We start from the raw sequence: 10,449 nt of genomic DNA, 5'->3' as shown, positions 1-10,449 counted from the left end.
GTATAGCTAGTAGCATCATCACATCTTCAATCAATCAATTCAATTTCAAATGTCATTGTTAAACCCATATTATCATGTAAGACTTCATTGATAGACAACAGAAACACAAAAAGACTAATTAGACTGGTCAGAAACTTTATTCAGCAAAACCATAACTTATATATGCTCTTTCCACAAAGAATTTATGTGCTTATACGTGCTCTTCGGGAATGAAACCCGTGTACGAATTAGAATAGATACGCGACTTACCATAATTAAACCAGTGTATGTATGCTCCTTTCAGTTTATAGAACCCACGTACACATCTGCGAATACTGACTTAAATCTATGTTGCACATCAGATCTTCAGAACAAATTCATCTCTCGGCATACATAATAAAACATGTGTTAGGCATAAATAGCATAGATCAATTCAATCCACTATCAAGATAGTCATTTTAGATCTATTGGATTTGATCCATCATCAAATTCCCGGGTGCATACTTAGTTTCAGATCAAACAAATCATTAATAGCCCATTACATGCACACTTACTCCATATCTAAATATTCATAAAATATTCATTGCTTGCACACCCAAACACTTTGATCTTCATCTCCTTGTATAGATTAGCCCTTATCCAACACCACTGGTCAAAACCACACTTATGTCGATGGTATTCTTTGATGGGATCAAATCTCTATTGTTGATATCAATACCATGGGTCAATACTATGCTAAAGACCCTTGGTATTTAGAACACCATGGTGCAAAAACTGTATGTGTCTTTCCTTCTTCATACCTGCATGTGTACGTGGCCTTGCTTCACAGAACCCGCATATACTTCTTGAAACTTCATCTTTATCATTCCTTTGTCTCTGAACTACTATGCCTTTGACCAAACTCTTTGTCACATGTAGACACATCCTGTTGACATCTTCATCAAGTAGGTTTCCATCAAAAGACAACTCATCAAGTAGGTTGCCATCAAGGAAAACACATTAGTCATAATGCCAACAATCTCCCCCTTTGGACTTGATGGAAACCACTTTGGTGTTTGGTCACCACAACCTGTAAATACCTATAAAACACATCAAGCTAAGCACCAAGCTTTTCAAACACCAAGTTACTCTCCCCCTTTGACATCAAGGGCAAAGGGCTAACCAATGTTGAATGAAGGCTTCTCTCTTTAGCATTGTAGATATGAACTGTTGAGTATGAACATTGAATACTGACCATGCTCCCCCTAAGCACATGCTGAAACTTCTAAAGGATGTGCAATGAAGTACATGACTCTATGACTCAACTAGATATGACTTCTCCTATCACCAAGGACTCAAACTTACATCAACCACCCAATCACAGTGGGGTTACAAATTACATCATATGCCCAAAAAGATGGGATTACATGACTTGACCACAATAGTCCATATATGACTGAATTTTACAATTATTACATCATAGGTATTTACATGACCTTTACATCAAATGACATATATGAAATTTATAATCAAGACAAAAGACCTCAATAAGACCATGATAGTCATCAACAACTATCATATATCATATAGGATCTGCACCATAAGCATTTGTTAGTAGAAACATGAATGCCAACATGCACTTTTACATCACTAATCAAGAACTTCAACAAAATAAGAAACATCACCATTGATAAGCATCATTATGTACCAAGTAATTATAAAGCAAACATAGTGCCAACAATTCATTATTAGAACCATAGATAATGTTCCCCCTAAACCTGTGCCATATCTGTTCACCGTCAAATCTAATCATATCATCTCATATATCAGTAAGGACATCAAATTATCTTCATTAACCAGTTATCCATCAAGGCATCAAAAGCCAAAATCACTTCTACATAGCATCATCAGACTGTAACTATCAATCATCAGAACCAAAAAACCAAATAATAATTGTCTGAAGCAAATTAGAGCCATTTCCTGAGCCCGTCCCATTGTTTCTTCATCATAAAAAAATATGTGATTGTTCATATCAGAACTCACATATATGTGTGACGTGTTTTAATTGGATCCACGTACAGACAATAAAATACTGAAGTTTCACAACTTCAGCTCCCCTTGAGTCTGTATTGTATGTACTTGTTCATTGTTACTACACCAGATGTATTGTCAGCAGCATAAGCAACATGAATATCAAAAACAACCATGGAATTCATCATCAAGACAACATATGTATTATTCCCCTGATATTATACATCACAGAACTTGAGGACCTAATAATCATCTTCTGTTCTTATGAGGTCATACCTCACATCACTTCTACAGTCACTATGAGATGTATTCTTTTAAAAATAATGGACTGCAATGGGCACCATCTTCTTTTACTCTGAGTTTGAATCCTCCTCACATCTGCGAGAATTATGTTCTTCAAGCACGTATAATTTGTCTGTGTTTCTATATCCTCTTGCTATGATTTTTCTCATTATTCATCCATGACCTTGTACTTGGTTGATGTAAACACAATTATATTTCCTTTATCTGCCATTTGAACTAAACTTAGAATATTCTTCTTTAGCCCTTGAACTAATAAACTATTAGTTTCTCCTCTATTTTTATTAATTCTAGCTTTACCCTTTCCTAGAACTTTTTCTGGAGCATTATTTCTGAGAATAACCTTACGATATTGGTTTTTCTTGAGAGACGCCATCTTACTCTTATCTCCAGTCATGTGATGAGAACATACACTAATTATGAACCATTCATCTTCTTCTTCAAATGAGAAGATAGAAATACCACACCTTATATGTTCGTATTCTTTCTGCTTATTATGAGAAATGTTGGTGGATCCATCTTTTCTAGGTCTTCTGACATCAATATTCTTATCTGGTTGCTTTTCATGTTGTTTGTGATGATCCATAGATTCCTTCATGCATTCTTTTGCTACATGCCCAAACTTGTTACAAGCCTAACATATTATATGAGTAGAAGACCATAATATTTTTGTTTCATATTCCTTTTGTTGCAATCAATAGCTTTGTGACAATATATATTGCAAGAAAAACAATATCCCTTAAAGAGACTTGAGTACCTAGGAGTTGATGATCTTTCTGTGAAGAGGTTATTTGCTTGTGATTGAAACAGTTTGCTTCTGCAATTAGCTACAACGTGTCCATAATTATGACATATCAAACATTCAACATTACTGATCAGAGGAAAGAATCAATTAACATTTCTATAGTTAGGAGTAAATGGTTTTCCTTGAAGATTCACTTTCCTTGTTTGTTGATCACGTTGACTTCTTATCTCTTTGTTGAGCATTTCAAGTTTTGCATTGTTACCCATTAAATTCCTTGCCTTGAAATGTGAACTATATTCTCCTTCAACAATTTCATGAAAAACAAGACCAAATTTGATGGCGAGATACCTTTGACAACTAAGAATATTATCCAAAATCTTAGTACTATCTTGAAATCACAAATGTTTATCTTTTTCTTCTAATTTACTTTTTAGATTGTTTACCTCAACCTCCATTATTTGATATATATTTTCATTTTCTAGATACTTCTTCTTCATACCTTCTTCAACCCTTCTTTAACCCTTCTTCCTTCTTCCACTTGCTCCTTTAATTTGAGAATCTCATCTTTCAGCCCATTTTCATGTTCCTCAAATACTTGAAGTAGTTCTTCATTCCACCTATCGGATTTCTCTTAGAGAGACGATCGCAACTTCAAGACCTTCACAATATTGTTTAGATACCATATCAACATTTACTAATTTAATATGATCCTTTTTATCATATTCCTACAACTTATCTTTAATATTAACAATATTTTTCAAAGTAAGATCAAGTTTTGTTCTAACATCAAAAATTTATTCTAACTTATCTTCTTCTAAATCAAAAAATCCATCTGACATTTTGGACACATTGTTAGGGATCGGATTACCTGTTAGTTCCCTTGATGAGAAATCTTCCTTTGGGATTTGTTTAATGGATAACTTGTAGCTTATCCCATACTTTCTTTACAGTTGTATAATGCATAACCTTATTTAATGTTCAATCAAGTATGCTACAAAAGGTGTCACTCAAAGCCTTACTGTTCTTTTGTACTTCCTTGTCTGATGAAAGAATCTTGGTGTATCCACTGCATACTAGATACCAAACATCAAGATTCATTAGATTATACTTCATCTTTTCTTCCCATTATTGATAATTATCTTTGCTTGGCATAGGCACATCTGCATTGTCCATTGTTTCTGTCTTGCCTTAATCTTATGCTTCTAGAAGCATCAGTTTTTAATCTTTAGAGTGCTTACTTTCACTTTTACCCATGAGTGAAATTTTAGTTGTTTCACTATCATCATCACTATCATTATTAAATAGATAAGGAAATGGACTGCAGTTAGAACAAAATCCCATACCTGATAATTCTTTTTTACCGTCTTCTTCATTCTTGATCAATAGAAAGTAGGGTGCTCCCAAACTTGAATATTCGCTGGCATCTGTAATTGTCACTGCATCTGATATATTCCTGTCACATTTTTCTAAATCCCTTCTTCGAGCAATATAATCATCAAAATAATTACTACTTCTATCTCCAAATGCCATAAGTAATTGACATTCTTGATCAGACTCACCTTCTTCACCATTTGAAATACCATCACTATCTTCATGTGTATAAAAACTTTTTTTTTTTTCAAAACTTCCCCTATTTTTTTTTCATCTTCTTTCCCTTTCTCATGATTTTCTCTATAGGGACACTTAGCAACGTAATGACCAACTCTACCACAAGAAAAAAACTTGAAGGGAATCTTACCTCTAAATCTTCCAATACCCACTTGGAGTTTCTTTACGAAGTTTTCCTCTTCTTCTTCTTATACATAACTTGATTCTTTATTTTCTTTTCCTTTTGTTGTAGCTTTGAATGCAACTTCTCTGATATCTGAGGGACCCACTTTTTCTTTTCATATTATTTTAGAATCCCATGAAGTTGTAAAAAAATAATATTCTTGAAGTCCTGTATTTCTTCTATGGTAGAAACTTTTGAATCGAATTTAGGAGTTAGAGACCTTAATATTTTTTCAACTAGTGATGATTCTTTTATTTCTTCACCAATATTTCTCATAGAATTCATGATATCATCTACCCTAATAAAGAAACGTTCAACACTTTCATCATTATGCATTCCGAGAGTTTCATATTGAATTCTAAGATTTTGAAGTTTGGCACTTTTACCTTGGTGTCACCTTCATAGCTTTGGATGATTTTGTCCCATATAAGCTTTGACGTATTCAACTGCATGATTTTGACAAATTCTGATATTGTCAAGCTTCCTAATATAGCATTGACAGCCTTTGCATTAATCTCATATTTCTTCTTTTTTTCTTCATTTGTGGGAATTGCATATGGATATTGATAGCCTCCTTCAATGATTCCCCGTGCATCTACTCCAAGTGATTGTAAGTAAGCTCTTGTTCTTACCTTCCAGAAAACTAGATTGGTTCTGTTGAACAATGGTGGCTTGATAGATGTTTTTCCCTCTTGATTGCTCATCTTGATGAATATTCTTCAAGCGATCAAGCTTCTTATGAAGAACCTGCTCTGATTCCAATTGTTGGGAAAAATATTGAGGGGGGACGGGGGGGTGAATCAGTATTTTAAAACTCACTTAAACTTTGATTTTATTACTCATATTTATGTATGCAACTTTACTGAAAGAAACATGTGTATGTACGTGACTTTAATGAAGACAACTAGCGTATATCCAGTCAACTTAGTTTTTCAACCAATTTATCTTGAACATAATAAATCATCATACATAAGAAACACATATGAACACCATGATTTTTAGGTGGAAAACCAATGTGGGAAAAAACCACTATTGTTGTCATCTTCGTCTTCTTTTATTATTAAGAAAAAATTCTTACAATCTCGTGTCGGCGCAAACTCATACCATCATGCAGGCACCCACCTGCAAAAGGCTACAACCTTCTCTCATTCTCCATCACCCACTGGAAGGGAGCTCCAACCCCCTAATCTCATTTACCGACACCCACCGGAAGGGATATCCTACCCCCTAATATGATTTACCAGCTACCACTGGAAGGAATTTTTGACTCCCTTACAGAAGACTCCAACCTTCAACACCTTCATGGACCACATTTTATAAATTTTCACACTGGATCCACCTGCTACAAAACACCACAACTTGTAGGCCATGTTCCACCAAATTTTTAGACTAGACCCACTAACATCATTTAAACCCAATACCAAATATCAAAACTAAAACTAATCACTACAACAAATCACTCAATCATTGAACCAAATGAATCAACCAATCACTGAAACAACTGAGACCGAAATCAATAAACTTATTATGAAACAATCAAGGCAGACAGATTATTGTAAATATAATACAAATATTGAACCTAAACATTGCATCAACTCACTAATCCAACTAAAAACCCTGATCAATAAAATATTAGAATATATATGCTACTTCACTTTAGCATATCTGCATATATACATGCTTTCCATGAGGCATACCCGCATACAGATCTCAAAACACTGAACCCTGAAACTGAATCATTATTATTATGAAACACACACTAAGTTAAACCCTGAAACATTGAATCATTCTGAAACTATCACAGAACCATCACAGATCTTCAATCACATATAACTAGCAGCATCATCACTTCTTCATTCAATAAATTCAACTTAAAACACCATTGATAAACCCTACTTATTAGGTAAGACTTCATTTATAGGCAACATAAACATAGCAAGATTGATTAGACTGATCAGAAATTTTATTCAGAAAAACCCTAACTTATATACGCACTTTCCATAAAGCATTTCTGCATGTATACGCGCTCTTGAGGAATGAAACCCACGTATGGATCAGAATAGATACATGACTTACTAGAATTAAACCAGCATATATACATGTCTTTCAGGTTATAAAACCCGCATAAAGATCTGAAAATATTGACTTAAAGCTTTGTTGCACATCATATCTTCAGAACAAATTCATCTCTCGACATACATAATAAAACATGTGTTAGGCATAAATATCACATATCAAACCAATCCACTATCAAGATAGTCATTTCAGATCTATTGGATCTGATCCATCATCAAATTCTTGGGTGCATACTTAGTTTCATATCAAACAAATCATTAATAGCCCATTACATGCACACTTGCTTTAGATCTAATTGTTCATAAAATATTCATTACTTTCACACCCAAACACTTTGATCTTCATCTCCTTATATAGCATAGCCCTTATCCAAGACCATAGGTCAAAACCACACTTATATTGATTGTATTCTTTGATTGATCAAATATTTGTTACTCGGCTCAATACCATGGGTCAATACTATGGTAAAGACCCTCGATATTTATAATACCATGGTGCAAAAACTGTACGTATATTTTCTTCTTCATACCTGTGTGTGTATGTGGATTTTCTTCATAGAACCTATGTATACTTCTTGAAACTTTATCTTTATCATTCCTTTGTCTCTGAATTGCTATACCTTTGACCAAACTCTCTGTCACATGTAGACACATCCCTTTGACATCTTCATCAAGTAGGTGGCCATCAAAATACAACTCATCAAGTAGGTTTCCATCAAGGACAACACATTAGTCATAATGGCAACACAAGGCCCCAAATGAAACATTCATTGGGGAACTGATAAGGTTGGCACAGTTTTTTCCTAAGTGAAAAATCGAAGAAGATAATCTTTATATGAATCCATAGGTCATTAAAGAGGAACTTAAAGGAGATCTTCACAACTTTCAAAAGATAAAAGTTTGTGACTTGATGGATGGTCATTCAAATTTTTCTTGGGTTTCTATGATCTATTAGGACCAAATATTCTATGAGTGGTGGAGGACACTAAAGTAAATAAGTGGATCTTGGCCTCTTTCAATAATACCTTCATAGTGCTCATTCTTACTGTGGATCACCCAAACCCTTATAATGATTTCAACCCTATATCATTATTCAACTGCATTTACAATAGTATCGCAAAATTTATTGCAAGAAGGCTCAAACCCATTCTCTCCAGAATGATTTCAAAATAATAGTCTGTGCTTTTATAAAGCAAGAAAATCCACGAAGCCATTGGAGTTTCTCAAGAAGGTCTCCACAGTATCAAGACCTGTCATCTAAAAGGAGCTTTAAATATTTAGTTATCAAAGGCATATGACAATGAAAGTTGGTTATACTTGTGTTTTCTCCTTACTCACTTGGGGTTTGAGGTTCCTTTTCTTACCTAGATTATAAGTTGTCTCTCGTTGGTCTCTTTTATTGTTCTGATAAATGGGTCAAGCTCGAATTTTTTCCATCCACAAAGAATCCTATGACAATGTTTCCCCTTTCCACTCCTCTTTTTCCTTTTGTTTGTTGAAGGTCTCAGTAAGGTGTTAGGAGATGCAAAGAGGAGAGGTATTCTTTGAGGTATTCTTGTAGGAAACAATTTAACAATATCCCACTTATCTTTTGAGGATGACATCTTATTATTTTGTGATGGCTCTCGAAATGATGTGGAGACATTATCATTATCTTTGGCTTTATTTGGGAAGGTAACTGCTATGATAGTCAAAATTGACAAATCGACACTGTCTAGCCACCTACTATTGGAGCCTGAGTTGCAATGGTTACAAACTCTTTTCTTATATGTAGTAGTGCTTTTTGTTGAGGGTTTTAATTATTTAGGTTTTCATCTTAAACCAAACTCCTTCAGGAAGTTGGATTGGTTCTAGCTGGTTGTAAAGTTGGAGAAGAGGCTAAATGCTTGGAGTTTGAAGTGGTTATTCAAAGTTGGGAATTTGGTTTTGGTCAAATCAGTCATAGAGGCCATCCATGTTTATTAGATGTCTTTAACATGGATACCAAAGGGTATTCTGGAAAATCTCCACAAAATATGCATGCACTTCTTATGGTCTTGATTGAAAGATCACTCTTCCATACCATGGTTCAAGTGGGATAGGATTTGTGTTCCTAAGGCATGGGGTTGTTGGGATTTAAATAATATTCCTTTGTTCGCAAAATATCTAGCTAAAAATGTGGCTTAGAGGTTATTAACCACCCAAAGTTTGTGGACAATGGTATTAACTAAGAAATATATCTCCTTGGATTCTCTCCTCGATTAGGTTCGTTCAACAAATAAGAATCATCAAGGTTTTTTTGCTATTTGGAAATCAATTTTCTCATCCTTCCCTGTTATTGAGGATGGTCTCTTGTGGAGTGTGGGAAATGATAGGAAGCTTGGGATTGGTGTGGAACCCTAGTTCAGATGTGGAGAAAATTATAGATTTCCTCAGGGTTTGGTTATGTATCTAAATGACAAAGGCTACTTCACCCTTAGTCATATTTTTAGATGAAGCTAGCACAAGCTTTTGGGCATAGGGATGGAAGGATGTTTTTCAATTAGAACTAGAGATGGGGAATTGTGAGTCTTAGAGGGTGTCCAAAGAATATCTAAAAGAATCTCATATCTGACTAGTAGAGTGTGAGGATGAACTTCGTTGGACATTTTCCCGCTTTAGTGAGTACATGCCAAAATAAGGATATGCTAAGATATGTGAAGAAATTTTTCATGGAGAGTCGAAGTGGTGGTGGAAGCACCTTTGGAAACTCAAATTCCCCACAAAACATGCCTTTTCACTTGGTTAATTTTGGAAGGAAAATCCCCTACCCGGGAAGTTCTCAGGAAGAGACTAGTTGAGAGACATAGCTAGTGTGTATTATGCAAATATGCTAAAGAAATTGATAATTATTTATTCAAGGATTGTACCTTCACGTTTTATGTTGGGGATTTTATTAAACATCGACTAAATTTACCAAGGACCTAGGTGGGTCAGTTTATCGAGGAAACTTGGAAAATTTGGTTTGAGGATATTTCACTAAAGTCTTTTAGGACCATTCATGTTATTATCATTTGGGGTATTTGAATTACCAGGAATAATGGCATTTTCAGGAAGTTCCACCTCAGCTGAAATGACGGCAGCTCAATGTATTGTTTTTTCACTCTTTTACCTATAAATACTTCTACAATTCCATACAATTTGATTGTTCCAAAAGTGATTGATAAGGATAGGTCATGGACATATTTTGGCAGGGCCTCTCAAGGTGATGAAAGGTGGTGTGAAGGGGGGATTTTGCTACATTTGTCATAAAATCATTACTTCGCCATATCCATGGGGCTAGGTAGGGGATCAAACAAATTTTCTAACTCTTTTCTCTAAAACTTTTTTTGTTGTTCACAAGAGAAAAAGGTTGTGCAACCATTCATATATTTGGAGACTCCCTTCTCATCATAAGATTGAACAATGGCTTTCATAGTTTCGTTTTTCAGCAGTTAATGAATTTACTAGAGGAGTTCTTGTGTATCAAGGATACTTTCATTGATTTCTCTTAATATCATGTGTACATGGAGTGGAATCAAATGGTTGATCAAGTGTCAAAGGATAGTATC

The sequence above is a fragment of the Pinus tabuliformis genome, chromosome 1_2 (genome assembly GCF_031772625.1).
Source record: "Pinus tabuliformis cultivar Carrire ecotype Pingquan chromosome 1_2, CPIR1, whole genome shotgun sequence".
NCBI classification, from domain to species: Eukaryota; Viridiplantae; Streptophyta; class Pinopsida; order Pinales; family Pinaceae; genus Pinus; species Pinus tabuliformis.
This window is presented reverse-complemented; position numbering follows the sequence as displayed.